The 5,854-nt window shown below is 42.1% G+C and overlaps 1 protein-coding gene across 1 annotated transcript in view; it reads right to left on the reverse strand.

Moving 5' to 3' along the window:
- Positions 1-5,547: 5,547 nt before the first annotated feature.
- The window catches only part of PHOX2B (paired like homeobox 2B), a 3,466-nt gene continuing 3,159 nt past the window's right edge, over positions 5,548-5,854 (reverse strand). The window contains exon 3 of the mRNA XM_059721673.1: positions 5,548-5,854. This exon is cut by the window's right edge and continues 1,067 nt beyond it. The gene's annotated coding sequence lies outside the window, so the exon portion shown is untranslated.

The raw sequence follows: 5,854 nt of genomic DNA on the forward strand, positions 1-5,854 counted from the left end.
TAACCACTGGAATAAGCTACCAATGGATGTGGTGGATTCCTCATCTCTTAATGTCATCAAATCAAGACAGAGTGCTTTTCTGGAAGATATGCTTTGGCCAAACACAAACACAAATTACTGGACTCGATGCTAGGTAAAAGATAATGATTCATGAAATATATGAGGGCAGATTAGATGTTTAAAAGTCCACTCTGACATTAAATTCTCTGAAGCTATGAAAAACTAGCATAGATAGCTGTTGTTGTTGTTGGTAGGTACTGGAGTGTAGGTGGTCTGGTCTAATGGTTAGGCCACCAAGGGAAAGCAGGGCCTAGGGCTGGGTCAAAGGGAGCTACATAACACCAGAAGGAAATCTGGAAGCAGAGCTACAACATAATCCAGGGTCAGGATTGTGGAGGGTCCGATGCTGAGTACCAGTCCAAGGACCAATCCACTGGGTGAAGTCCAAAAACAGAGACAAACTAGGCTTAGGAGCAGGAAACAGAACCACCAGGAAATCCATAGTCAAAGTCCAGAAAAAAGCTGAAAATCAGGGTCAGGAACCAGGAGGCCACAGCAGAACTGTTGACAGGTCTGCAAACCTAGGGCCCCAGCTGGTGCTAAAGAGATGGGCCTGCAAACCCAGGGCTCCCAGCAGCCAATCAGGATGCTTGCTACTTCTAAACGGGGTCAGAGTTCATTAGCTGGGCCTTAGTGCAGGTGTAGCTGCTGCGGTACTTGGCCCTGGCTGGCCTGCCTTATCAGCAGGGATCTTGGTTTTCCATTAACCAGGGGAAAATGCAATAAAACCCAGCTTTTTTCATTTTAAGAGGAAAAACCTGGATTTTTTTTTATTTTAAGGAGAAAAAGCCAGATTTTCTCTTTTTAAGAAGAAACATGCTGGAAACAATAGGTTTCCCTTTCAGGCTGGCAGAGTTCCAGCCTGCAAGGGGCTGGGGGGAGCGGGAGGAGGGCCATCAGGGAAGGGGTGCTATGCACACACATGCACATGGCAGCCAGGCAACATGAGAGCAGCACCCCACAGGTGAGTCTGGGAGTGTGTGATTGAGGCCCCCATAGTGAGAGAGGCCACAGGGCCTGGGCAGGGAGTGGGATGGAGCTGTGGTGGCTCGTCTGGGAGGGTGGCAGAGGAGCTGGCTCCATGCCGCTGGTCACACTCCTGGGGAGGGCATGGGAGTCACATGCTCTGCTGATTTGTGTGCGGGGCAGGGGCAAATGAGGGATGGTGGCTGCAGGCTCAGGGCTCCTTGCCTTTCCCCAGCAGGCGGGACCTAGTGTGGCAGGGCAGAATGGGGCAGGGAGGCCCAAGCGCTCAGTCACCAGCTGCATCTACCACCGCCCCCCAATGGGGTGTGCTCCAACCATGCTACCCATAGCGGTTGAGGGAGCTGGGCTCTGCACTCTGCTCCAGTGCAGCATCTACTGCCTCCCACGAGCAGCACCTGGGGCTCAAGCACTGCTGGCGGGGTGGAGAAAGGGCTGAGGATCCAGATCCCTAGGCCTATAGCCCTGGCAGCTGGGAGCCTCCTCCCACAGGGCTGGGTAGGGTGATGGGCTGTGGGTGGGAAGTGAAGGGCATTGGCAGAGCCAGGGGTCTGTGGGTGGGGAGTGAGGGGCACCAGCAGGATTGTGTTCAACTGATACCTATATATATATATAGTGACATTTCATTTTAATCATGTAAAAATGTGGATTTGGGTTTTTTAAATCAGAATTTGTGATTTTTAAACAGAGAAAACCAGAATCCCTGCTTATCAGAGTCCCTCACAGTTTTTCTTATATGGTGTAAGCAGGGGATCCACATTCTGGTCCTTAATAATTTTAATTAAGTTGAAATATCTGAGTTGACAATATTTATGCTGCAGGTTGCCATTTTTTAAGTTGCTTTTGATTTATTTACTTATTATTCATACATTTTAGGTTTTGGGCAAATCCAACTGTTTAAATAATGAAAATGTAGTAAACAATATATCAAAATACCCTGTAGGGAAAAATGGTGGCCAATATTTTTTGAACAAATAACCAATTCAAAAATTAAAGTTTGTGTGAAAAATTGTCAAATATACATTTCTTGGTCATTGTGGTTTGTATCAAGGCCATCCAACTGGCAGCTTGCAGGCCACAGGTAGCCCACAAGGAGTTAATTTGTGGCTCCCACCCAGCCACCACCTAGCCTACCACCTGCCTGGTGTGTCTTACACTATTGCAGCCTGTGCAGGGTGTGGCCCCCGGACACCCAGAAGTTAGAAAGACCTGACCTATATAAAAGGATATGGATCTAGAAGAGACACTGGTGTAACTCCAGTATTTTGCTATAGTGAAAATAATTTATGTTGCAAATTATTTAAGCTAATTAAATCCCTGGATACATTTTCCCATGATGATATATCTGCTATATTTTTTTAATTGCCTATTTGTCTAGCACCAGAGCTTGTACATTCAGTAAAATTATTTAAACTTAGCATCTTGGTATTTACACGCACTCAGATTTGGATAAGTCTTGAGTCCTAGCCTATTCATGGCTATAGAGGTGATGAGACTAGTGATGAAAACTCTCCTTAATTTCTATGAAGCAAAAATTTCATTTTAGGTGTTAGGTAACTGGCATGTGGTCAGCAACATATTTGGTGCAAGGGAAACAATGCCAACTTAATAATTTTTCATTATGTCAATGAACCCCTGACAAGCTGTGATCTTATAGGTCAAATGAATCTGTGTATATCCATTGTGAAAATCAGATTTTTAACTAAGCTATAGGAAAAAAAGGTATGACTGAGGGAAAAGGGAATGAAGCAGCTGAAAAATAAAAATAAAAGTAAGAAGGACAGGAGAAAGAAATGTAATAAAGATCTACCTAGAATTTCTTCCTTCCTTTATAAGCTGTTATAAAGGTATAGCATGCTTGTCTCACACATGGAATGTGGAAACTTTTTTCTGAGGTTCCTTAATTCATGGTTTCATATGTTAAAAAGTGACCACTGGAAGTTTTGCTTCATATCTCTATTCCTCGTGTAGACATGCTCTTGCATTTCATCTCAAAGTTCCTTCGCCCTGCTCTAGCCTTCACAATTGTGGAACCTCACTTGTGCTCTTCTTTGGTTGAAGATCAGTCTTTTTTTAAATCTCCTCTTCCTCTGAATTGCCTCCCTTATATATGTTTTCAGATCTCCAGAATGTGGCCCGTTTTACTGAGCTGTTAGATCTGCTTTCTGGTAACCTCCTCCTAAACATCATGGCAGTGATGAAGAAGACTCTGTTCATAATGTACCTGATCCAAGCCAATAAGATTCTTTCCATTGACTTTGGTGAAGTTGGAGTAGGTTACTTGTGAATTTTACTCCTAACTTCTCTGGAAGTACAGTGCCATATTGTTCCAATTGTAAGTCAATCTGACATATAAATTGACCCCACATTTTCAGAGTCAATATTGTTTATGTATTATATTTATTTAGGATAAAACATTTCCCCCCAAATATATGGTTGATGTTTCTGCAAGGGTCAACCAAACATCAGATGTTGACTATAATCTGATTATTAGGGAGCTGATTATATGTCAGTGCTACATATAAGTGTGAGTTTTATGGTTCTTTGTAAAGGAAAAATAAGTTTGACTTAGAATCAGAACAATGGAGTAACTTTATTGCATACCCTTATGTCATGACCAGTGCTTCTTAAGAACTTCAGATGATTAAAGGGAAGAGAGCCAGAAGGCACTTTGTCCTGTTTTAGTCTCCTGCATTATCAGTTGACAATTATTTTTCTTCTGGTTCTGGCTACCCAACATACTGAAAGCTTGGCTAAGCAATGTTTTTCAGTCACGAACTGATGATGCCATGGCCAGCTAGCATGTAGCATTGCCCAAAAATAAGTTTTTTGACAAGCCAAAATATAAATTGCTATATTAGGGCTAAACCCAAAGTGGAGGTGTTTCATCCTTTGTAAGGATTTCCCTCCCCCCCCCCTCTGAATTCTAAGGGAAGTTAAATAATCTAGGATGAGCCAACCACATTTCCCACATTTCCTCTGAAATAACTTTTGATGTAATTTTAAAGTTTAAGCACAAAGATATATTACAGTGACAAATTAAAAGGACCTAGAAGAACTAAGTCATATAAGAAAAATGACCTGTCAAACCTAGTTTCGATTTGGGCCTCACAGAATGCTCTATAGTGACCTTTTGTATGTGCCTGTATTCTAGGTACACAGTATGGTATTCCCATTAGCTAAGAAGTTTCAGGCTTTAGTTTAAGGAGCATTATCAGGTTTGTCACTTGGACTTCTACTTGCCTTAGGTAGTAAAGTTTGTCCTCTTTTTGCACTTTTCTCCTCCATAAAATGGAAGGAAGGTCAGTTGGACTCTGGCACTTCACTCCAGTACAAATCCTTTGCTTGTTTTCCCTCCTGCACTGGGGTTTACTGGGGACATTTTAATCTTCCTTTGCATAAATGACTTAAATTTAAAGGACTTTTTCCCCTTGATGGGAAATCAGGCCCTGCTCTGTGGAAGAGCTTACAGTGAAGGGGTTAAGCAGGAGGCACCCAGACTGTCAGAACCACCAAGTGGGCTGGGGATGTCCTGTGCTTAGAAGCTTAAACCAAGCAACAGCCCTTTCAAATGGCCCCGAGAGCAGAGCAAAGCTGGTGTGGGACTCTTCAGGGGCTGGGTAGCTGGTGAATGCTAGTAACTGGAATCAAGCAATGGAGGCAATGTATTCTAATAGCCTTTAATGTATGACAAATGCAAATATAAACTAGGATGTAAATGAGTTATCCCCCCACCTCTGCTGACTTTATCCCACCAAGTTCAGGGGAACACTGTGGCCTTCAGCACCTGTGAGGGGCTGTGATGATTTCCTCTGACCTCGATAAAGACTGTTACCCACTTCCAAAAATAAAACTATTTGTTTCTGGTTTGAATCCACTAATTTGGGCCTGTCACTTCCTGAAGGAGATGAACTCCCCTCTCTAAAATAGGTAAACCATTGATGTTACAAGTTACAAAATAACAGGCCCTTTCAGCCATGCAACAGACATTTTAAAACCAGTTTTATCATTGGCCAACTGTTGAAGGATTTGTGTGGTGACTGCTTTCAAAATAGTGGGATAATTAAAGAAATAGGATTTGTTAAAAAACAATCCCATTTCTTGTATTCTTTATACTAGTAGTGAATCACATTTCAGATATTTTCCTAGAAGTCACCTGCTTGTCCCTGAATTGAAGACCTCTTACAACAGAGAACTCCTGTGGACTGTACTATATAGATTCTAAACCTTTTGTCCTGTCAAGCAACAGTGTTTTCTGATTGGCAAACTAACACTGTCAACCTGGTTACCCAATAGGGGTGGGGTTTTGTTTTTTTCTAGGATTGTGTTAATGTCAAAATAAGGAAATCACTGGCTGCATCCCCTTTCCTCACACTGTGCCACAGAAGTACTGCTGATAACTCACACCAGCTCTCCCTGCCATTCACACCTTCATCTGCTCCTTTCCCCCTTGTTCAATAGGCTCAGAAAAAGCAAGAAATTAAGCCAAAAGAGCTCAGATGCTGTATTTGCTTTTTGTTTTTATTATCAACAATCAATTAATGGTACACTCTTGGAAAACTATATGCACATGTAGAAATATTTCCCCTTTTAAATAGAAGCATTCATTTTAACCACATATAAATAAATTTGAAAACCCTGAACGTAATGTATGACGATTATGCTCACAAACATATTCCAACAGGAAGGGAAGAAGGAAAGAAAAAGGAGAAAATGAAAAAGGGAGAAAGAAAAGGAGACGACATGCAACTGATAACAAAAATATATACTATTGTCTGAGCCTGGCCTCTCTAAACGCAAAGGAACTGAA

Source organism: Alligator mississippiensis, chromosome 2 (genome assembly GCF_030867095.1).
Source record: "Alligator mississippiensis isolate rAllMis1 chromosome 2, rAllMis1, whole genome shotgun sequence".
In the NCBI taxonomy this organism is placed as follows: Eukaryota; Metazoa; Chordata; order Crocodylia; family Alligatoridae; genus Alligator; species Alligator mississippiensis.